General features: G+C 42.4%; 1 protein-coding gene across 4 annotated transcripts in view; it reads right to left on the minus strand.

The window, feature by feature from the left end:
• The window catches only part of ECI2 (enoyl-CoA delta isomerase 2), a 62,761-nt gene that overhangs the window by 23,218 nt on the left and 13,770 nt on the right, over positions 1-25,773 (minus strand). The gene's annotated exons all lie outside the window — the stretch shown is intronic.

The raw sequence follows: 25,773 nt of genomic DNA on the forward strand, positions 1-25,773 counted from the left end.
ATAAATCCGTAACTCCATTGATTCCATCTGTTCTGGCTGGATTGGAGAATATATTGTTAATGTGTTCAATGCTGTGTATACAGTAAAACCTCAGTTACGAACACCTGAGGAATGGTGGTTGTTTGTGTAATAGCTTCCACCCAGATTTGAACCTTAGCGTTCGTAAACTGAGAAGCTAGCATGAAACTCCCCCAAGCTTATTACCAGCTTGGATCTGATATCGCTGCCACCAATCAGGATTCTGAGTACCTGATAAACTCTGAGTCTCCCAAATCTTACTCTGGGGGCCCCAAGACCAGAAACCTGAGCCTCCCCAAGGGAAACAAACTCCTCCCCTGTCCCTCACTTTACTCATCCAGCTCTCCTCCCTGGGTTATTCCTGGCGATATGTACTAACCCGTGCAAATGCAAAACAGGAGGCATTTACTTCCTCCCGCCTCCTCCCCTGAGGTATGATTCAACTAGTCCAACACACACTAAGCAGATCTCCCCTCTCTTCGTTCCTTAGCCTTACCAGAGAAAAACCTCAAACACGTTCTTAAAAAGCAGCTTCATATAAAACGAAAGAAAAAGACATAACATGATCTTCCTGTCAAGGTGACAATATAACAGAATCATTGCTTTAAAGCCCTCGACAAAGAAAAAGCCTTATCTCAAAAAGAGGATACAATTTAACACATCCAGCAAGTCTCCACACATGAGAACAAAATACATATAAACCTCGATCTTTCCCTTTGTACTCACAACTTGGGAACACGAAGGGTTAAGCAGACTTGGAGATAGAAAAAACCTTTCCCTCATAGCCGAGAGAAAACAAATAGAACAGAACAAAGACAAACACACCCAGAAGTTCCCTCCCTCACTTTGAAAAATCCAGTTTCCTGATTGGTCCTCTGGTCAGGTGTTTGGTTCCCTTTGTTAACCCGTTACCGGTAAAAGAAACATTAACCCTTAGCTATCTGTTTATGACAGTTTGTAATGCTGAAATGTTGGTAACCCTGAACAAAACATTATGGCCATTCTGTCAAAAGTTTACAACTAAACACTGACTTAATACAGCTTTGAAACTTTACTTTGTTAAAAGCAGCAGTTTTCTTCTGCAATCTTATTTTAAATGAAACAAACATAGAAATAGTTTCCTCATCTTGTCAATTTTTTTTAAACTTTACCTTTTTTTTTATTTTGGTAGGTTATATTTGCCACTGTACTGTAGATGCTTTTTTTTTTTGAGGGCGGGGAGGGGGGAAACAAGGGAAGGTCTCTGTTGTTGCTTGATTACGTGTACTTCCAGTTCCAAATAAGGTGTATAGTTAGCTAGTCATTTTGTAACTCTGAGATTTTACCGTATTTAGTTTACAAGCTATGTAAGTCTAAAAAGTCTATGTAAGTCTCTTGTAGTCACTGTCATTTTTTATAAATTCCTCAAGTCCAGATATATGTAACATCAAATACTGGAGTCTATTGGTCTGATTCTCCTGTAAGACGAGCGGGAATCAAGAGTAATTCCAGTGCGGGTGGTGAAGATGCACCACTCTCCTACATTGGTGTAAGAGAACAATCAGCCCCAAAATGTTTTGTTGATATTTGAGACTAGGCTTGGTCAAAATATCAGACTGAAGTTTTCCATCGGAAAATGCATTTTTTTTTGGTCACAATTGAAAAATGTTTTGCAGGAATGTATCTATTTCAATTAAATCTTTTCTGTGGGAAAAAAAAGTGTTCATTGAAACTAATCATTTTGACTCCTTTCATTTTTGTTTTCACTTCTACATTCTAATAACTTTCACAATTTATACAGCTATTTTATCTATTATAATATTATCAAAAGTGTTTCAAAGTTTCTGAATAAAAAATTTTCTGCATTTCTGTTCTGTGGGGGAAAAAAATGACTGTTCCAATTAAAGAAGGAAATAAATTTTGAAATGTCAGTATTTCCCACAGAATGGAAATTCCATTTTCTAACCAGCTCCAGCTGGGACATTAACAGGTAAATATTTTCCAGGTCTTAATTTAATATCATTCTTATTCATTCTGTTAGTACTTACATTACAAAAACATTCTTTTGCAGATCAGATCCACAGCAAGTAACTCACCCTTTTTTCCTATACATAGACACTCAGAATCTTAAAGAAATCTAGAAATAATGCCTTTCCAGGATGTTGCACAATGCAATATCCAACTCCCTTGATTGCTATATCCATCTTACATAAAAGATATTTTGTTTTTAAGCATGACAGAAAAAAATTACAGGCAAAGCATGCAAAGAATACTATTAAAACATTGGATATAGTGCCCCATGAGATGCAGTTATAAAGCTCCAGAGTCATCTTGTACTAAACTTTATAAGGGCTGTCAGAATTTCTATTTAGCTACAGCCCTTCTGGGACACTATCATTAATGTTGGCATTGTTGAATTTTAAATTTCTGGTATTTCTTTCTCTTTTGGGCCACTGAGTTTGTGTGTAGGTGGAACAACATACCCTTCATCAGTTACATTGGGAAAATGGTGACACTCAGCTTTGCCTGTTATTACAAATTGATGTAACTCATAATTGGCTCCAACAGCCTGAGTTTAAAAAAAAAAGCACCAGTAAGTCATGCAATTTGACATCAGAACCACCACGTCACAGGAAGCAAAAAGAATCAAGCCTTTTATACGAGCTAATCAACACTACGGCATTTGTTAAACTGTGTGTCATGTAGTCTTTCTACTGCTAGGTAGGGGGAAAAAAAGAGTATTTGAGATTCTGTTGCAAGGTACCACACATGTATTCAGCATCAAATAAGCTTTTGGGTTTGTTAAGTTAGAAATTTTGATCCTTAATAAGTATGAAAAAGGCAGTTGAATGGCAAAGAAATAACTGAAGAACAGCAGGAGGATTCCTTCCAATAGGTCTAGACTCAGCACTACAGTCACTGGCACCCAAGTGTTACACTGAGTCCTATCTTACCCAAACACTTCGAAGTTACCAGGTAGACAGATGACTTGTATTACTATTATACCACTTTCTATCCTTCCTTTTGTTTTCCTTCCTTTCCCCTTGTGCCACTTCTTCATTATACTTTTTGAAACCTTTTCCTCCCCCACTTGTATGTCAATTTTCTGTAGACCATTTGTGATTTGGTCCCTACTATGTGCCTACTCCCCCGTGTCTCTCGAGGGAATTTTCCCATGAAGAATTGGTTGTAACAGGGTAGCTCACCCATAAGGATTGGACTGCCGGGGTAGCCAATCCTGCTCAGAATGAGACACACTTGGGAGAGATCAGGGTGATTGCCCTATAGACAGCAGCAGGAGGCTACAATGAAGAGGGGAGAAACTTGGGAAAATGGTAGAGAGACTGTGGGAAAAGCTCCTGCAGGGAAGACTTTGAGGCCAATTGAACTATGACAGACCCTGACTGAGAGAAGGGTTTGGGCCTGGAAACCAGAACCAGAGCACTGAGAGTCTGAGCTTCAGCCAGATAAAGTCAGGGAGCACTGGGCCCCCAGCTCCTACTACAGACCGTGACTGGGAGATGGGTTTGGGAGCCTGGAAGCCAAAGGCTGAGTTCTATCCAGGTGAAGCCTAAGAGACTTAGCATTGCTCTAGGAAAAAGGGCTGGGGACTCCCTACCTGAATGGAGAGCATGAATGAACTTAAGAAGGGACAATATGCAAGGACTCTATAAATGGGACCCCAGGAGGGGAATGTTTTAATTACTGGTAGGCGGAGTTGAAGGGGCCCTGAAGAAGGGAGAAATTGGTAGCAGGACACTCCAGAGCAGTGGTCCCCAACCTTTTCGTCTGGCGGGTGCCAGACGAAGGACCATGGTGGTGGTCGAGCATCCACCAAAAAGCTGCCGAATTTCGGCAGCATTTTGGCGGATGCTCAACCACCAGCCAGGACGCGGGGGCATTCAGATGCCCCCACAGCACTGCGTTGGGGACCCCTGCTCCAGAGGGTTCTCTGGCCACTAGGGGGTGGTCAGTAGGTGGCTGGTCCTGTTACAATGGCCACAATCAATTCTCAAGATCTGATTGCTACTGTATTTTATAGGATTTCAGTAAAATACTATATTTTTAAAAGATGCAAATGAAGACAAAAAATTAGTTATAAAAATATCTGAAGCATATAAGCAGACTTAATAACGAACCTAATCAGAAACATCAGGCCAGATCTTATATACTTTTTCTCACCCTACTGAAGTCAGCAAGATACTACTCAAGATGAATAGAGGTATCATGTGACCTGTAGAAATCTATGGCAAAATTCAATCCTGCTCACAATGGAGTAAATGTGAGCCCTAGGGAGGGAGGGAAAGCACTAGCCTCCGCTCTTTCTTCTTATCTTTTAACACTACTATAGCATACAGAAAACTGTGTTGTTGTTTGTTTAAAGTTTTCAGCCTCTACTGTGCTTCTGCTGATAGTCATTTCCCCCCAATTACAGTTCACTTTCTCATGCAGCAGCAATGGACTCAACATCTCAGTACAGCTGAATAAGCAGATAAGTTACCATGGAGGCTGCCCAGTCAGTAGAAACAAAGTGGGATGAGGCAGAGAACAATAGTAGTCTAGGATTTGAACTCACCAACCTAGACAAAGCTGTCATTTTTCACTGGCACTATTGCAAAATACAATTTGCATTTGGCCAGTTGTATTTTCTCAACATGAAAGATCACTTTGGGCATCAATGCGAGAAACTTTAATATCCATGTTGACAATCACTTCAACTATAGTGCCTTGTCTCAGACCTGAAGTCCTCATACTCACTCTCGATCTCTTATAAACTATCCATCTTCCCACTCATTTTGACCTATCTCTGTCAAATGCCTTTTATCTTGGAAAACATTTGAACATAAAGCCTCTAATTGGGCTCACATCAGTTCTACAGCTAGTAGCATCTGTCTATTTAGCTGATGACTGACACTACTTGTCACACTAACAGCATGGCAGGCCCTTCCCTCCCCCATAAAAGGCTGTTTAAAATAATAGTCTCCCATTATGATGTAAAACTAGCTTAACATTGGTGTAAAGCATTTTTAGATGTTTAAAAACTAAAACATTAATAAAATATTTAAATGTTAACTTTTGGGGGGTTTTTTTGTTCTGTTTTTTTAAAGCAGGCTGGCCATTTGCTCAGAAACATTAAATATGTGGTCTACATGAAATTACTATAAGTTGGATGCACAACTGGTTGAAAGACTATACTCAAAAAGCAGTTATCAATGGTTTACTGTCAGACTGGGAGGGTTTATCTAGTGTGGTCCCACAGGAGTCAGTACTTAGTCTGGTACTAGAAAATATTTTAATTAATGACTTGGATAATGGAATACAAAGGATGATTATAAAATATGCAGATGCCACCAAGCTGGGAGGGATTGCAAGCACTTCGGAAGTTGTGTTTAAAATTCAAAAAGACCTTGACAAATTGGAGAACTAGTCTGAATTTAACAAGATGAAATTCAATAAAGACAAGTGAAAAGTACTTCACATAGGAAGGAAAAAATCAAATGCACAAATACAAAATTGGGAGTAACTGTCTAAGTGGTAATACTGCTGAAAAGGATCTGGGGGTTATAAATGGACCACAAACTGAATGTGAGGAGTTAATGTGATGCAGCTGCCTAAAAAAAAAAAAAAAGGCTAATATGATTCTGGGATATATTAACAGGAGTACTGTATAAAAGACACAAGAGGCTACTGTCCCACTCTACTTTGCACTGGTGAGACCCCAGCTGGAGTACTGTGTCTAATTCTGGGCACCACAATTTAGGAAGGATTGGACAACTTGAAAAGAATTCAGAGAAGATTGACAATAATGATAAAAAGGTTTTAAAAACCTGGCCTCTGAGGACAGGTTAAAAAAATTGGGCATGTTTAGTTTTGAGAAAAGAAAACTGAGGTGCAACCTCATAAGTCTTCCAATATGTTATAAAGAGGATGGTGATGAATTGTTCTCCATGTCCACTAAAGATAGAACAAAAAGCAAGGGGCTTAATCTGCAGCAAAGAAGATTTAGGTTAGCTATTAGGGAAAACTTTCTAATTATAAGGGTAGTTAAGTTCTGGAATAGGCTTCCATCATAGGAAACATTTAAAATCAAGCTGGACAAACACTTGGTCTTGCCAGAGCACAGGGGGCTGGACTTGATGACTTTCTTGAGGTCCCTTCCAGGCCTACAATTCTATGATTTTACACTCAGGGTGACTCTTCATGGTGTCCTACAAGGCTACTTGCCTGGAATGGAAGTCACCCAAGTAATTTCAAACAGCTAAGGATACATGCCTAGTGCCTGCAACACACAATTTCTGGATGATTCTTGCCCATCCAGTGGAGTCACCTTGCCTAGCTTAGGTAAGTCTACAGGCACAGAGTATTCCCAGAACAAGAAACTATGTATCCTCCCTTATTTACACCACTAAATGCTGCAACGCAAGCATGTGGGTTACATATACAGTATTATCATCATATACCATGTTAAGGATGACCAATAAGTCCTCTACCACTTACCTACTACTTTAGAATAAACTATGTAGCATGACTAGGGCCCTAACAAATTAATGGCCATGAAAACCGTGTCATGGACCGTGAAATCTGGCCTCCCCCCCGTGAAATCTGGTCTTTTGTGTGCTTTTACTCTATGCCTGTGGTGATCGACTTGTCAATCCTTGGGACTCTCCTAGTTGATTGCAATCTGCAGCCCCGGTGGTGAAGCGGGGGCTGCCTGCCGTGGCCCCACGCTGCTCCCAGAAGTGGCCAGCATGACCCTGTGGTCCCAGGGAGGGGTGTCCACATGTTGCTCTTGCTTGCAAGCATCACCCCCGCAGCTCCCATTGGCTGGGAAAGGGGAACTGTAGAGCCACATGATCCCCTGCCGCTCCCAGGGGCCGCAGGGGTGTGTTGATCCTTTCCAGGAATAGCATGGGGCCGCAGCAGGCAGGGAGCCTGCCTTAACCTTGCTGTTCTGCTGACCAAGCTAAGTGCTGCCCAGTGGGAGGCAGCACCCAACTCAGAGCCCCTCCTGCACCCCCAGCCCCAGCCCCAGGCTCAGCCCAAAGCTCTCTCCCACACTGTGAACCTCCAGCCCCAGCCCAGATTCCGCTCCCCCTCCCAAACCCTAACCCTTTGCCCCAGCCTGGTGAAAGTGAGTGAGGGTGGGGGAGAGCAAGCAATGGAGGAGGGGGGATGGAGTATGCAGGGCCGGGCTTTGGGGAAGGGGTGAGGCCTTGGGAAAGATCCTGGGTTGCCATTAAATTCAAAAAGTGATCTTGGGCATAAAAAGGTTGGAAACCACTGCCCTATAGTATACAGATTTCAAGGGAGAGACCAACGTTTCTCAAATTGGGAATCCTGACCCAAAAGGGGACCATGGGGGGGAAGGTTACAAGGTCATAAGGGGGGGGCGGTCACAGTATAGCCACCCTTACTTCTGCACTGCCTTCAGAGTTGGGTGGCTGGAGAGCAGCAGCTGTTGGCCGGTCACCCAGGTTTGAAGGCAGTGGCCTGTCGGCAGCAATGCAGAAGTAGGTGCAGTATTGCCACCCTTACTTCTGCGCTGCTGCCCTTAAAGCTGGATGGCCAGAGAGTGGTGGCTGCTGACTGAGGACCCAGCTCTGCAGGCAGCAGCGCAGCCTTCAGAGCTGGGCTCCTGGCCATCACCAACCTCTCCCCAGCTGCCCAGCTCTGAAGGCAGCATTGCCGCCAGCAGCAGTGCAGAAGTAAAGGCAGCAGTACCGGAACCCCCCCTACAATAACCTCGCAAATCCCCTCCCCCACAACTCCTTTTTGGGTCAGGACCCCTATAACTACAACACTGTGAAATTTCAGATTTAAATAGCTGAAAGCATGAAATTTACAATTTTGAAAATCCTATGACTATGAAATTGACCAAAATGGACCGTGTGTTTGGTAGGGCCCTATGTACAAATTATTAGTCATGTGCTACGCAGAGGAGGAGGAGGAGATCAATGATCGAATGGGAATATTTCTCTTATCAAATAGCTATGTGTGTTCTGATATTTTTTGTTTTAAAGTCTCTTTCTGGGACTAGGTATAAGTGGTGGCACAGTACAACAGTGACGAGTATAAAGTCAATGTCTGTCCTAGAAGGCACACAATCTACCCTAGGTAGCCCATGAGTTTCTAATCTACTATGCCCTGAATAACGTAATTATTTTTTGGGAAGAAAAATTGCATGTTGCTTTCTGGGACATTTACAGAGAGATTAATTGAGGCTTGCTTTATAGAAGAGTTATATAACTAACAAGTAGATTTCCAAGGCCTAAGAAAAAAATAAGAGGGACAGCCCCAATTATTTCTGGTTGGTTTGTTTGTTTTGGGTTTTTTTGAATTCTGAGTCAGTTTAGCACAGGCAATCTGACAACTGATTCTGTACTAAGAAGCAGTCACTCAATTTTTCTGTTTTCTAGAAAATACCCAAATACTTAACTGCCAGGCAAATTAAGTATATAAACAAACTCGATTTGGTGATTTGGATAGCACGAGACACATTTTGGAGAAAGTGTGCATTAAGATTCTATTCCACAAGTCTCTTTCTCTGGAGGGTTTGGTTTCCCAATAATACATTCTCTTTTCAATTGAATATCTCAGAGTTGCCATTAAACCAAATATAAGACCATCAAACATATACACATTCTTTCTATAAGAGAATGTCTTTTCCTTACACAATCCAAAATCCTGAAGACAGATCATGTTCCACGGGCTTTTAGTTTTGGTAGCAATATAAAAATTCTATTTCAGAGATATAGCACTTACAAACTGCATCTCCATTTTGTCTTGCCAAGCTGAATGCGACAAGGTGCTACAGTCATTTGTATGTTAGTTGCTTTGAGCTTTTCCCCTGCATCTCTTAACACATGGCATTGGTGAGTAAGTGAGGAAACTAGTCTTCATAATATGGTAACTACGTTTTCAGTCTTTTCCTGCTGCACTTGTACTGTGTTTGTGACAATGCATCATAAAATATGCCAATACTCCAGGTTGCTAACCAGAATTGTAATTTTCTAAAGGCTACAAGGGTGTTAACTCACTCCAGAGAGCGTTCAAAAGGCCTGCCACAGCATGAGCAATTACTTCACTGAAAAACTGCTGGCAAATTGAAAAAAAAGGAATAATTATCTGCATGGGAGTTCCATACTAGCAACTCTCCCTGCTGCTAGTACAGAACCGGACACGTGAACACAGAGCATCTCAGAAGCTGCTAACATGGCCCACTTCCTACCTGCTTGGCAGAGCTACAGATATGCTTCCCAGTGCTGTAGGAGTTGAGCATTTTTTAAAAATGTCTTTGTTTCTTCCCTTCCATTCCTCCCTTTCCTCCAGGAGTTATTGTGAGGTCAGAGGAGAAGAAAAGGGAAGTATCATGCTCTCACCACCTCAGCATCAATATGTTTGCTCAGGAGAGACAAAACGACTAAGGTTACACTACCACTTCTGTTGGTGTATGTCACTCAGGGCTGGTCTACACTACGGCCCTACGGTAAAATCGATCTCAGATACGCAACTTCAGCTACGTGAATAATGTAGCTGAAGTCGAAGTATCTAAGATCGAATTACTCACCGTTCTCACGGCGCGGGATCGATGTCCGCGGCTCCCCATGTCGACTCCGCAACTCCGTTCGGGTTGGTGGAGTTCCAGAATCGATATAAGCGCGTTCGGGGATCGATATATCGCATCTAGATGAGACGCGATATATCGATCCCCGAGCAATCGATTGCTACCGGCCGATAAAGAGGGTAGTGAAGACGTAGCCTCAGGGTGTGAATAACCCCCCCCAAGTGACATAAGTTACACCGATCTAAGCGCTGCTGGTGTCGACAGTGCGATGTTGATGGGAGAAGCTTTCCTGCTGACACAGTTATCACCACTCATTGGGGTGGATTAATTAAATTGACAAGAGAGCTCTCTCCTGTCAGCTTAGAGCAGTACAGTAGATTCTCTAGTGTAGAACTCTCTAGTGTAGCCATAGCCTGAGTTTAGGGGATGAGAAGGAGTGCTGGGTGGCTGCCCTGATGCAGCAATCAATTCAGAAAAGGAAGGGATGCTAGAAATTAGACTCAGGATTTAAAATAAAACTATTCCCATAGGAAAATAAAATAAAATAAATGGCTTATATGGAGAGGCAGAGTCAACCTTAGAAACTGATTTCACTTAAATTTTTAAGGCTTCATGAGTAATCAAGTGAAACTCTAACAAAAGGATTTAAAAAATGGATTCAAAGGTTGATAGCCACTTGTAAAAAGTGACAAATGACTATGAACAAATCATTAACTGTGCCTTTAATATGCAACTTTCCTGGCAGGCTAAACAGTTTTGCTAAAGCCTTTCACTATCCGCCTGCAGAATTTTGTACATTCAATACATTTACAATAGCTCTGAAGTATACATTTGCTTAGCAATAGACATGCTATACACACTGTCCTTGCAACAACAAACAGCGCCATCCAGGAAAATAACACTGTTACATTTTTTGTTCTCCCAGCCAGTCTCTAACATGCCCAGGAGCCACTCAGCAGTAGGGAGAGGCCTATTACAATATTTATTGGAGACCCAATATTGAGCAGACATAACAGCACCATCTAAAATGAAAGGGCCTCACCACAAGAGCTCAAGAGATTAACCAATTAGACACTAGTTCTTCCCCTCATCCACCCTTCTCAGGTTTAGTTTTGTTTTAAAGGGAGCCACTCTATTTCTTCTAGGAGGGTAAATTCACAGCTGGATATTGTAGGGCATAATCTCATTGTAGATAATCCTGTCAGAAGAATAGCATGCCTGCTGGACAACCTTGTCAGTATATTCTCAAATTGAAAGGAGCACCTCTTTTCAGCCTCTGATAAGATTGACCTCCACACCACTCACTTGTGTCTTGTTGGAGCCCTACTCATCCTCTTTGCTTTCCCTACAGTTGTCAGTAGTCATACGCAGCAGCCACCTCGCACGTGGTCTGATGCTGTTAGGACTAAGTCACATCAAAGTTCCTCTGTTTTGGGGGTATCTAAATTACAAAACAAATAGAACAAAACCAGAAAGGAGAACTGACCATTCCAGTTCCTGGCTGGATGCAGCCCTTCTATTCAATCTGTTTTTCTAGCTAACACTCCTCTGGACTCCCTGCTTCAGATCAAGCTTCTCTCAGGGAGGCTTTGACAGCCTGCAGTCTTACTCAGCTTCCTGGCTCCAGCCAGGCTTCTCTTACCAAGTGAGAGCTGAAAATCTGCTTCCCTTCCCAGTTAGCCACCAACTGACCTGGGTTCTCCTCTTTCACCTCCACCCTCTAGACCTGACACCTACTGCAGGTGTGGCAGGACATGGCTGATTGATCCCACAGGCTCTTGTTAAGCCCTTCTTGGCCAACGTGAGGTTTGCACTCCCCATCACAGAGCTATGCAAGTTTAAGTTACGTAACAATCAGTCAAAACATCCTATTGAAAAGATTTCAGCAGGAGAGCCATTATGTTAAAAAGTAGCATTTCTCCAGCTGATTTGTTGGTTCGTAGCCATCTTGTGACTTTCTTGTCTTGTACTAGAAAATGTAGAGTGGCTACAGAATGTGTGAGAACCTTCTGCACTACAGCTCCTACTGTCTGAAACTGCCTGGTGGTCAGGGGCGGCTCTAGGTATTTTGCCGCCCCAAGCATGGCAGGCAGGCTGCCTTCGGTGGCTTGCCTGCAGGTGGTCCCCGGTCCCGCGGTTTTGGCGGCACAGCTGCGGGAGGTCTGCCGAAGCTGCGGGACCAGCGGACCCTCCACAGGCATGCCGCCAAAGGCAACCTGCCTGCCGCCCATGCGGTGACCAGCAGGCCGCCCCCCCTGGCTTGCCGCCCCAGGCACGCGCTTGGCGTGCTGGTGCCTGGACACGCCCCTGCTTGTGTACCTGCCTCACCAACTCTCCCACCTCTTATGAAATCGCCTCTTCTCTCCTTCTTGAAATTCTTTCTGCTATTATGTTTATCTAAAGCATTTTAGGATGCAGTCAGTATGAAAGACTCATGAAATTACATGCCCTTAATCAGAAGATGGCTGGAGCAGAAACATTGACAGCTACTAAGCCCCTGACAAACCCTGTTCCTTTAGACTTCACCAACAAATATACAGTATAGCTTTCGCACAATGGTGATGCATGGAAGGAGGGAACGTTTAACCATTGCTAAGTGATTGACATAGCTTTTCAGTGACTAGCATCACATAAGACAAAGGCCTCATCTTCACTATATTTAAAAAAAAAGTGTGTTCTTAACGCTTAGTAGCTAATTTTAATGTGCTTGTGGTAAAATCCTAGAGAAGACATGGTACATTGTAGTTTTTGTATGAGTAAGAAGATAAAGACTATGGGGGATCCTAAGGTTTAATATTTCTTCTAATTGCAATTTAGGTCTCCTACACCCATGGTCCCTTAACATTTTACACTATTATACTGTCTTAGCATGTAAAATACACAATATAATGATGTGTCTCTTGGCAGACCAAAGTGCAGCTTTACCATTTTTAAGTGTGAATTGATCAGCTGCATTTGATAGTTTTCAGATCCAAAGAATAGTTAATAAACATTGAGATATAGTTTAGTATTAGAGTCAAAATGGGACTATCATATATAATGTGCACTTATTAATATTCTTTAATCACAGCTGTTACAAAGGAAACTGTAATTATTCCCTTCATCACTTTGTATCCCCACAAAAGCCTTCTCTTACACAATTCAAAGTGAACTGGAAAAGAATGAGAATATTATTGACTAAAACTAAAAGGCAAAGGATATTCTGTTATTTCTTTTATAAGATGCACTTTAGGCAAGTTGCAGAGTTTCTGAATGTAGATACTTTAAAAATTATTTTCATGAAAAAATTACAAACATGAAAATTGGTAGAATAATAGAATGTTGTTGCCACAAAAAGATTTGGAAGAGCCAACTCTGACAAATTGCTAGGTAATAGTGTCCTGTCGTCTATTTGTAACAACACGCAGGTAGAGGTTTGTGCGAGTATATATCTGAATTTGATACTCTTCAAATACTGTTTATGCTAGAAATCTGAGCCATTGATGAAAATGGTTTTCATGGCAACAATATCCCTGAACTGGTATTGAAAATGGCTTGATTACTAATGTAGACAGGAAAAAAAAAATATTGTCATATCATTTTAGAAAGCAAATCTCAATTACATGTCTACACTGGGTAAATTTACATACATCAATAAAAGCCCCCAAAAACCTCAGTGCATCCAGTTCAGTTCCATTAAACTTCCTTTCAACAGCTTTAACTAAAATGGTGGTGAAAATTATTCCAGATGCTGAAGCCTTGTGAATTCACCTCTTTCCTACCCTTCAGTTTTAAAAACACATTTACATCTTAATTACCCTCCTGTTAACATTTATCACATAACCAGATGCTTTTTAGGATAGTAAAACTATTTCAGAACCAGCTAAAGATCTAGGACTAAAAAAATAACTCTCTCAGTTTTGTCAATGAATTTCAATAAATACCTGCTTCAATGCTCATTAATTGTAACAGTAAGGTACTTTTCAATCCATATTCCAAAACAGATACCTAACTATATAATAATTGTCAGTTATAAAAGGCCAGTTCAGCTACAGAGTTGATGAGATCGCTGTTTTGTTTTTCATTGTTTTCATTTGATTTTTAACTGTTACAGGACAATTGTTTCCTATAGAAATATACACAAACAGCATATTCTCCTGTGCTTCCATATGGATCTAATTTATTAATTATTTTTGTCTGGACAGTAGGTCCGTAATATGGCTTCACTTTTTGTTTAAGCATGCAAATATAAACAGACTTTTTGCAAACTTGCAGATCCAGGGGAACAGAATGTAACAGTTCAGTTAAGATAAATTAATGTTAGTACCGTTGCAGAAAATCTGCCGTAGTTTGGCCTCACTAACAGATTTTAACTATTTGTCCCCTTCTGTAGTGCACTGCTGCAGAATTGTTAGGCTAAATATTCAAATGACAGTAGGCAAATCTTGCTGCCCAGTGATCATGTTACCACCTGAGCTGGAACAAGGGCTGTACCAGTGGAAAGGACTGTGCTCAAACTAGGAAGGTATCCAGTCTGTGATAGACGCTTATTGAAACATCTGAAGGTGAGATTATCTGTATTCAGTTTTCTTACTGTATTAGGCATAGACTTGCGTGTTTTGTTTTATTTTATTTTGCTTGGTAATTCACTTTGTTCTGTCTGTTACTACACGGAACCACTTAAATCCTACTTTTTGTATTTAATAAAATCACTTTTCACTTATTATTTAGCCCAGAGTATGCATTAATACCGGGGGTAGCAGGGAGCAAACAGCTGTGCATCTCTCTCTCTCAGTGTTATAGAGGGTGAACAATTTAGGAGTTTACCCTGTATAAGCTTTACAGATTTATTTGGGGTTTGGGGCCCATTGGGAGTTGGCATCTGAGTGTTAAAGACAGGAACACTTCTTAAGCTGCTTTCAGTTTAAGCCTGCAGCTGTTGGGGGACGTGGTTCAGACCTGGGTCTGGGTTTGCAGCAGACTAGCGGGTCTGGCTCAAACCAGGCAGGACACTGAATTCCCAAGCTGGCAGGGAAAGCGGGCTCGGGGTTGTCTCAGGACATCAGTTGGCAGCCCCAAGAGGGTTTCTGTGATCCAACCTATCACACATACCATCAGTGAGTTATTTGTTGTTGTCCAACAAATTGTTTTAGGATTCTTTAAAGCTTTCTGGAAGACACTGTTAGTCATAAAAGCCACACTACGTCCATGGTTCTGCAGAAACACACACACACACGCTTCTTTGCAGGATCAGGACACACATATGCAAATTAGCTACCTAAAAAGTCTATTTGCAATCATATTAAAATGCATCTCATGTGTCACCTGACTCCTTGTTAATCTTCATTTTAAAGAAGAGGCAGGATGAATTTACGTTCTCTGGAGGATTAAGCCTGGTCTTCACTTTTTTTGAAGTTAATATTAGGGTTGTTGTTGGTTTCCCTTTCCCTCCCTCCCTTTTCTTCTTCTATGAAGGAATAAACTATACCAACTCTATTTAGGCAGTGCAAGGGGCAGGACAAGAAATAACATAAGGAGAAAGCAAATGCGGCCAACAGACAACATGACTATCTGGAACAACAGTATCCTAATATGCACAATCATGTGAGAGGGCAGGAAAAAAGACAGGGAGAAAGAATATGATACTTTCTACACCAATGGTCTACTTACTCAGGCAGCAGTAGATGGCATAAGTTTGAAATCTTTTTTTTTGTTTTAAAGGCAATTTCTTTCTAACCCTAGGATCCTCTGGTGGACACCAGTGGTGAGGGGAGCTGTCAAGGTGAAGAAGACGACCTGCAGAGAAATGCTCAAAAACTGGACTCCTGATACAGCAGAGAGATACCGGCTGGCTAAGGGAGCTGAGGTGGTCATTGAAGCGAAAGCCTGGGCTTGGGTGGAGTTTGGAAAGATCATGGAGAATGACTATTGAATGGTCTCAAAAGGTGTTCTAGCAAACTGTTCATCACCTTAGGAGGGGTGGGCGGGACAGGCTGTTCTCAGCAAGGGTGATGAAACACTGACTTAGACTGAGGAGACTGTCGAGAGGTGGAAGGAGCACTGTGAGGAACTTCTTAACCCAGTAGACATGCCCTCCTTTCAGGAGGCAGCACTGGAAACCTCCAGTGAGACTGGATCTATTACTGTTGTTGACGTTGTTATGGTGGTAAAGTGCCTTCGTAGTGGTAAGTCAGCAGTGGTGGACGAGATTCGTCCAGAGATGATGAAATCACTGGACAACACTGGAGTGTTGTGGTTTACTCACCTCTTCAATCTTGCATGGAAGGCAGGTGCAGTACCTCTGGACTGGCAAACCAGGGTGGTGGTCCTAAGCATTAAGAAAGGAGACCAGAGGGTGTATTCCAACTATAGGAGGATGACATTCCTCAGCCCCCCCGGCAAAGCCTATGCAAGAGTGCTGGAAAGGAGGTTACGCCCGTTAGTTGAACCCAGATTCAGGAGGAACAATGTGGATTCCATCCCAGCCATGGAACAATGGACCAGCTCTTTGCTCACTTGCAGATACTCAAGAGGTCGTGGGAATTTGCTAATCCGGTCTCCCTTTGTTTTGTAGGCCTGGAGACGGCATATGACTGCATTCCCTGAGATGTCTTGTGGGAAATGCTGAGGGAATATGAGGTGCCAGTGCCGCATTTGTATGCTATCAGGTCCCTCTATTCTCCGAGTGAGAGTTGTGTTTGTATTCTTGGCATTGAGTTCATTCAAGGTGAGTATTGGACTTCACCTAGGATGCATCTTGTCCCCACTTCTGTACATAATTTTCATGGACAGGATATCAAGACACAGTCGAGCTGTGGAGTGCATCTGGTACAGGGACTCGAAGGTGGCTGCCTCTGCTGTTTGCAGATGATGATGTCCTTCTTACTTCTTCAGATTGTAATCTCTGAAGTGCACTCAAACATTTCGCTGCCAATTGAAGAGTTGGGATGAGAATCAGCATCTCCAGATCAGAGGTCATGGCCCTCTCCCAGAAGAAAGTGCACTGCTCTCTCCAGGTGAGGAGGAAGCAGCTGTCCTTAGTGGAAGAGTTCAGGTATCTAGGCATCTTGTTCACGAGTGATGGTAAGCAGGAGTGTGGGACTGATGGGCTAACTGGTGTAGCAGTGATGCAGGCACTATACCAATCCATGGTGGTAAAGCAGGAGCCCAGTTCTCATACAAAGCTCTAGGTGTACAGGTTGATCTATGTCCCTATACTCGCCTATGGTCACGAAATTTGGGTAATGACCAAAATGACAAGATCGCGGGTACAAATGGTGGAAATGAGGTTTCTCTGCAAGGTGGCTGGGCTTATTCCCCAAGACAGGATGAAGGACTCGGGTATTCGGGAGGGCCTCGGAGTAGAGCCGCTACTCCTCCGGATAGAGCGGAACCAGCTGAGGTGGTTCAGGCACCTAATAAGGATGCCTCCTAGGAGTCTACCTTTGGAACTCTACCAGTTACATCCCATTGGGAGGAGGTCCTGAGGCCAACCCAGGACATGCTGGAGAGATAATATCTCCCAACAGGCCTGTGAATGCTGGGGAACCCCTTAGGACCTGGAACCTGTTGTAGAGGAAAGGGAGGTCTGGTCCTTCCTACTCTCCATGCTGCCACCGCAACCCTCACCAGGAAAAGCAGCATAAATGAACAAGAAGAAAGAAGCAGCAATTTCTTTCATGCTGCCCCGTTTGGAACAGCCTCCCACTCCCAATGTTCCAATACTCCCCATCCTCTTTGAAAGCCTTTGTTTCCCTTTCAGTTTCTTTGATAACTCCTTGAGAAGATAAATTGTCCAAGTGTTTTGTACATCATGTAATCTGAGATGGTCTCTAACTAAAATAAAGTGGATAGTAATTTTTAATGCTATTTATGTTTAGTTTCCAATTTAAGATCTTAAACTGTTTACAACTAATACATTTTTGCTCCCCGCCCCCAGACATGGTAACAAGCAAATCTGTGGGCTATCAAGGCATGTTTTCTGACCTGGATTTGATTATTTTTTTTTATTAATCAGCTACATTAAATCAACATTGTTTACCTGTAGGAAGCCTGCTTAGAGAGTTGTGTTAAATGAAGGCAGAAGTCCTGCTGATCACAGAATTTGCATGTTCTTAAATTCCCCCCATATCTTAAGATGTTCAATCTGCATACTTCAGTTAATTTTTCACACAGCTTGGTAAGAAAAACTTACAATTTAATGGGCAAGCTACATGAATGACTATACTTTACAGGGCAAAACACTCTCCTCCCTAACTGAGCTATATACTACAGGCTCCTGAGTTTGTACATTTTACTGATTCAGGTGCACATTTTAGTAGCTGAACTTTCATGTTCTACTGATCAAACTTCATATTTCCCTGGTCATGTTAAAAACAAATATTTAGAGAATTGTATAATGTATTTGAAAATACCTCTTTCACTACTCTGCTTATGAATTTGCTTATTGAGCACATTTAAGCTTATTGAAGAGACTCCCATTTAAATTAGAAAATTGTTTTAAGTGCTGCTATTACAGGAAGAAGCGACTAAAAATGACATCTTCTAGCTCCACATTTATTCATCAATTTTTTATACTGAAGTTTGCTGCTTACCAATTTTAATAAAAACAAAATGGTAACACAGCAAATTCAATCATGCCTCTTTAAATCACGCTATTCTTTCTTCGTCATTCATCCCCCCTAAAATGAAGATTCATAGGTGCCAAGTTATATAGTTCCATGTAACACTTTATGCAACTTATTCAATGAGCCAATTTACGTATTTGCATGTAATTTGTACGTAACTATAAACTTCAGCATAAGAAAAATCACGTGGATGTAACGTTGGTGAAAAGCAGTGACTTGACTGCCTTGGTGAATGGAATCCTCTGTTTATTATTTACAAGACAGCATTAGAGTAAGCTTTTCACACACACACCAGAAGGGTCACTTCTTAAGGGTGGAGTACGTGTGAGGGGGTAGTGGGAAGAAGAAGATCTACTAAGGGTATGTCTACACTGTGAAGTTGTCAACAAAACTTTTGTCTATCGCGGAGAGGCTTTTTTAAGTACCTGTGAAAGACAAAAGTTCTGCCGCCACAAGTGGCAGTGTGAACACGGCTTTGTTGGCAGGAGCATTCTCTTGCAGACAAAGCTAACGCTGCTTGCGGAGCTGGAAGTATTTTGTTGGCAAAAGTGCCAACAAAGTACTGACAAAGAGCATTTACACATGCTGACTTTTGTCGACATGGCTGTGTCGATACAGCCTTGTCGCTAAAAGCTGCGTGGTATAGACAAGCCCTAAGATTGGCAGAGACAGTTCAGTTTCCATGGCTCAGCTTTTCTGCTGAGTATTCTAATTAGCGCAAAGCAAGGTAGTGAGTTTGTGACGTGGGAGTGAGAACTGAGTCCCGCCAGATTTCTCATATAGATTCCAAATAGCCATTAGATGGAAACAATGTTTAATCCCTACTGAATCTAATCTAGCCTAGCCTAGCTCAACCTGGTGACTTACAAATGAGAAGCTCTGTAGTTCCTTAGCAATGCAGTAAGGCCTCCAGACCCAAGTATGTACTAATGTTACACCTTTAACAGTAAGACTTGCCTTCTGGAAAGATAAGTTTACTAATCAAGTTCTTGCTTGTGGAAGCTCCAAAAGGCTAGATCTCCCACCATATGCTATTTTCCTGCAAACAAAGTCTACAGTCAAAGTCCCCACCCTGTTCAGCTGCCATTAATCAAAAAGTAAATATGCAACCTTTTCAGTCCCCTTGTGCATATTATGATACAGTCTTACATTACATATTCACATACTATTGTTTCCACAGCCCTCCTGTGATGGGACATCCACCCCACACCAGCATGTAAGGGGTGAACAGACCCCTAGGGAGGCTGCACAGGAATAAGCCAATAGTAGAGAAGCTGTGAGGAACAGCCAATCCAGGCCCAGCAGGCCCACATAAGAAGAGCCACAGGGGAGAACAGGATCAGTTGTTGCTGAGAGCCGAGGCAATGAGGACTGTGTCCCTAGCAGGCTAAAAGAAAGGAGCAGGGGAGCAAGAGAGAGTTCCTGGTGGACTGTAGGAACTGAGCAGCTGAGTGCCCTGAGGCAAGGGCGAAGAAGGTGCTGGGGCCATGGGGATCACAGCAGGATCACAGGGTCCCCGGGCTGTGACCCAGAGTAGTGGGTGGGCCAGGATCCCTCTTTCCCCCATTTGCCACTGAAGAAGTGGCATGATTATTGGACTGAGACACTAACCCAGGGGTAAGCAACTTATGGCACAGGTGCCGAAGTTGGCACGCAAGCTGATTTTCAGTGGCACTCACACTGCCTGGGTCCTGGCCACCAGTCCAGGGGGCTCTGCATTTTGATTTAATTTTAAATGAAGCTTCTTAAGCATTTTAAAAGCCTTATTTACTTTACATACAACAATAGTTTAGTTATATATTATAGACTTATAGAAAGAGACCTTCTAAAAACATTAAAATGTATTACAGGCATGCGAAACCTTAAATTAGAGTGAATAAATGAAGACTCGGCACACCACTTCTGAAAGGTTGCCGACCCCTGCATTAACCCCTGGAAGTGGAAGGCACACAGATGATGACACAGCTGTAGGGCTGAGTCACAAAGAGGGTGCTGTGGCTCCTGAGGCTATGAGAGGGGCTACAGACAGATGCAGTGACAGTGCACAAGCCACCGAAGGGGGTGCTGGCCTCAAGCTAATCCCCAGAGTGACCAAGAGGAGGCGCCAGTCTGGCGGTGAGTGATGCGCTCTGTGACACTCCTCACCTTATTCAGAGAATGGATAGCTATTTGATATTTCTTTTTATCCTCAACACTGAATGTGTGGTCCCAGGCTTTATTTAATGCACACCATCCAAATCCTGCATTGAACACAAAATTATTAATTTGCACGAGTGTTTCTCTGATGTTCTCATAGTATGAGTACTTCACAAACATTAATGCATTTATCTTCACAACACTTCTTATCTTCTGTGGGATTAAGTGGTGTTGTTATCCCCATTTTACAGCTGTGGAACCGACGCAAAATTAAGGTCAAAAGTATCCACTAAATTTTGGTGCCCAACTTGAGACATCTAAGAACTGACTTTTCAAAGTATTTAGCATTTTTACAGCACTATACGTGTTCAAAGCATAGCTCAAATCAACTTCAGTTGAAGTTCTAAGTGCTCAGCGCATGCGCAAATCTGGTCTCGTCTCTCTCAGCGGGAACCCAGAAAATGAGGAAAACACACAGGCCAACTGTGAAAACTGAGATGTGGTTAACTGACTTGCCTAGCACTTTGTGGCAGAAGCAGGGATACAATCCAGTTCTCCTGGGTGGTACTCAGCTGCTTTTTCCATAAGACTATTTGTATTCTTCCAGCAATCCTCTGTCTCTGTAGGACCCCTGCCTCTTCCATCTTCTGCAACAAATGAGGTAGGGGTCCTACAGACAAAAGTTTACTTCACTACACAACTCTGATTCACTTCCTGAGCACCATCCATTTTATATACAAATGAGACAGGTGTCCTCTGGAAAAAATAGTATGTGATAAGTAAAGACTATATCATAATGCATATGCCCAAGAGGGTAACATTAAATAATTTGAATTAATTTTAAAAAAGCTAAAACACCAGGAATAATTAAACTCAAAGTCTCTCCCAGCTCATTTGCTAATAATGCAAATGACAACTGCATTCCTTCGATCAACTTGTGTCCTTTGTTACATATGAGCAACCTCCCAATGGTCAGAGACAGGAGCGGCGCCAGGGTTTCTGAAGCCCTAGGCGGACGGCCATTTTGCCACCCTCCGCGGGTCCGGTGGACCTACCGCAGTCATGCCGGCGGACAGTCCGCTGCTGGAAAGGCTCCGGTGGAGCTGCCGCAGTCATTTCAGCAGGCGGTCCACTGGTCTAAAGGCTCCGGTGGACCTGCCGCAGGCATGACTGCGGTAGGTCCGCCGGAGCCTTTAGACCAGCGCACAGTCCGCCGAAATGACTGCAGCAGCTCCACCGGAGCCTTTCCAGATGCAGACTGTCCGCTGGCATGACTGCGGTAGGTCCACTGGACCCGCGTGCCGCTCCCCACCCCGGCAAAATAGCACCCCCCAAAAATTCTGGCGCCCTAAGCCATTGCCTAGGTCGCCTAAATGGTAGCGCCGGCCCTGGTCAGAGAGATTGCATGGGCTAACAGACAGCATGACTGTCTGACACTCAAATCCTAAACTACATCAGTCTGGGCCTCCTACTTGGAAGTATCCAAAAATAGCAGCTTACAGACCATTCACCACTCGGGAGAAAGTGAAACAGATATTTCTAAAACTTGTTTTGAAAGTATTTTTAAGATAGATTCTGAGAATAAAGGATGCAGACTATTAGTACAGCACTTTGAGCCCAATTCCACTCTTCTCACCTACATCCAGCATTCCCACTAAGAGTATGTCGACAGTGGAGGTGTAATTTCCAGCTCATGTAGACATACCCCACTTGCTCTGATTCAGCTACCTCATGTAAAAAACAGAAGTGTAGCCACAGCAGCACAAGACGCTAGCCACCTGCATATCTACCCAGGATCATACTTGGGGAAGCCACGTCATCCTGCTCATCACACTGATGTGACTACACCTCTTTTTTCAGTGTACTAGTTCAATCAAAGCAGGTACAGGTATGTCTGCTTGAACTGGAAATTACACGGTCCCACTCCAGTGTACTATACAAACCCTTATTATGGCTGCATATTTAGAGCAACAACTTCTTAAATAACCCACAGTCTCCCGCATCCCATGCCAGCTGATCAAATAATTGGTCCTATCAATGTTCATAATATAGTTTAGAGAAGTGCTTCCTCAAAGCCAGTCTGCTGTTTGTTGAGGGAAAGCCCCTGGCAGTCCAGGCTGGTCTGTTTACCTGCCACGTCCGCAGGTTTGGACGATTGCGGCTCCCACTGGCTGCAGCTCACCGTCCCAGGCCAATGGGTGCCACGGGAATTGGTGTGGGCCGAGGGATGTGCTGGCAGCCCGACCCACAGCCCTTATTGACCTGGAGCGGTGAACTGCAGCCAGTGGGAGCCACGATCCGCCGAACCTGCGGAAGAGGCAGGTAAACAAACCGGTCTGGACCGCCAGGGGCTTTCCCTGAACAAGTAGAGGCCTGACCTTGAGAAGCACTGGTTTAGAGTAATTAAAATCATGTTCTGCAACTAAGAATAGAGTTTGAAAGTTTGTAAAATAAAAATCCAAGAACAATCTTGCCTACACAATCTCTTCTGCTCTCTCTCTGCCTGTACATATTCTCAAACCCAAATCCTCATTAGAATTATATTTGACTGTACCATATGGGACTGTTTTGCTAATGATAAACATACAATTGAAATTCTTTGCTCAGAAATTGGTATTTTGAGAGCCTGGACTATCTCCCAACATATGAAATATACAAGGACATTTAAACAACTATTTATAGAGAACCAGATTATACCCATGGTTCCTCAAGGTTCTTCCCCAGAGGATCTTACATCTTAAAATAAGCAACTGAAACATAATATTAGATAAGGAGTCATGGCTACACATTTGAACCCCAATTCTGCAAACACTTATGTATATGCTTAACGTCATACATGCAAGTAGTCCCACTGACTTTGTCTGAAGTCATAGCAATTTTCCCTCATCCCCACTCCTGCTCCTTCTTCAAAAAAAATGAAATTGCCAAAACAGCTCTCCAACTGGCTTCACACAAGTTAAATACATTAGACAAGGAGAGCTTTTTGGAACGACAGAGAAATATAAATGCTTTACTCATCTAATGACCATCCCTACTTTATGAAAACACGTCATATATAGAGATGTGCTGTATAATTCTGCTTATGTATTTCATTACAATTTTAAGATGACTCAGAGTTTGTGCTCCATCCTTGGAATGGGATAAGTGGCTATGTAGCTGTTTTTACATTTAGAGTCATGTAGCGACACAATTAAACTTTGGATCAAATCTGCCCTGATGTTTGTTTGGGGACATACAGTGGCACTTAATTTTGGTATTTTGATATGCCTTTTCATGAAGGCTCTATTTAAAAAACAACAACAAAAACATAAGTTACTGACTTTGGCAAACTGATACAAAAACATACCACATAACAAAACAAAACTATGGAGCAAAGAAAAATAGGCACTACAATGGGAAAGATTTTTCCCAACTCTAATCCTTAGAACCACCTTGAAATCTAGAAGGGAATCTATCTGATCTGGGCTTTCAGACAATGTTTGGAATGTATGGAAACACACAGAATGAGAGTGTATTGCTTCACGGGAGGACTTAACGAGAAACTCTAAGACAACTATGAAAAGGATAGACTAAATACAGTTTGTTCTTCCCAAGAAGAACAATTTGCATTCCTCCCTGTATGTTATGCTAAGAGAAATCTAGCTTATCCATATAACAGGCTGTTAACACCTGTCAAACTGCTAGCACACATCTTGTTGGAAAAGATTTACCAGTAAGTTGTTTCTGCTGACACACTGAGCCCTGGTTTACATTAGAAACTTATGTTGGTACAACTATGCTGCTCAAGAATGTGGAAAATCCACACTCCTGGGCCATGCAGTTATGCCAATCAAACTCCCAGTGTAGACAGAGCTATGTCAACCAGAAGGCTTCAACACAGCTGCTGCCTCTCGGGAAGGTGGAGTCCCTACATCAATGGGAGAAGCTCTCCTGTCAGCACAGGTAGCCTCTTCACTATGCATTACAGCTGCACAGGTGTAAACTGCTGCAGTAATGTAAGTGTAGACAAGCCTTGAGAAAGAGGACTTGTTACTCCATCTGAATATAAACGAGGTGTAGGTGGATTTCAGGGATAGGAGTTTTCAGAGAGGGATTTTAGGTCCAGCCAAGCTTGGAGATAAGAAACGTTATCTTGTTGTTCTCTTGTGTGGGTTATACAGCAGGTTGAAAACGATACTTGCTCACAACCTGTTAATCTTTTTTTCCCCCTTATGTTGACTATAATAGATTATGTTAAAGAACATATGATGATAATCTTAACCACCTCTGAGAAGCTGCCAAAGTGGAGCACTCCCAAAATTATAACCACTATACATTGATGTTAAATAGAAACGGTTATGTAAAAGTTTCATCTATAAATCAGTGATTCTCAGACCTCAGTGATTCAAGAGCCAAATCAGCAATCAACATTACCCAAAAGAGCCACAGTAGTATGAATTCATTGTTTCATTTACTTTTTAAAATTTATTTATATATTCTCACAGCAAAATGACTGACCAAGTATTCTCCAATTGGTTAAAAACATATTAAAAGCATTCTGATTGGTTTACAACTTAGACCGGTTGATAATTAAGTCACATAGTATTTTAATATCATGTGCTGCAAAGAGCTACAGGAGACACATTAAAGAGCCAATAGCGGCTACCAAGCCTCAGTCTGAGTATCAATGCTATAAATGGTCAGAACTGGAATTTTTTTTCACCATTTGACAGAGCATTAGAGCATACAGACACCTTTAAGGATGAAGGCAATCCCCCATATGCACACTCTTAGCTATGATTAAATGAATTGTCAAACATGCACAGAAAAAAAACAACAGAAGAGATCAAAACAGGTAACCATTAACTGTCTCCTTTCTCCAACTCACGTGTGTGTCAGTTCTACAATAGCCTATAACAGCAAGATCCCAAGAAGAGAAATAACATATATACAGAACCAGACAGTTAAGAGGAATAAGCCTATTGAAACACTATGAGGATCTTCTTACTAAAGGCTGTGTCTTCAAAATCACAGGGTGGGTTCAACATGGTAGAGTCTTTGTGCAGAAAATGCAGAAGCATAACTTTGTGCTCATTAGTTGAAACTGTCCTAGTTGAGTGGGCTATGGGATGCACTTCAACCTTTGTTTCTAGGACGTATATTCTGACCTACCTTATTGAATTTTTAGGTTTTCTTCCCTCAGCTAGTCGGTCAATAAAGAACACATTAATGAACAAGTTTTCCTCAATGCTTCTGCTCATAAGATGTGGGTTTATATGGCCTGATATGCTGGGTTTATGCCAGACCTTGTTTTTCGTTAGGGTGGGGATGGGGGGGAAAAAAAAAGAGGCACAAGTTCTTGAGACTTATTAAAATGAGATTTTTTTTTTTTATCATGATGGAAAGATGTGAGATTATGGTTCCAAACAGACAGACTGACCCCTGACTCAGATTTCCTTCTGAATGAGGTAAAGGCAGTAATAGTAGACA

The sequence above is a fragment of the Chelonoidis abingdonii genome, chromosome 2 (genome assembly GCF_003597395.2).
Source record: "Chelonoidis abingdonii isolate Lonesome George chromosome 2, CheloAbing_2.0, whole genome shotgun sequence".
NCBI classification, from domain to species: Eukaryota; Metazoa; Chordata; order Testudines; family Testudinidae; genus Chelonoidis; species Chelonoidis abingdonii.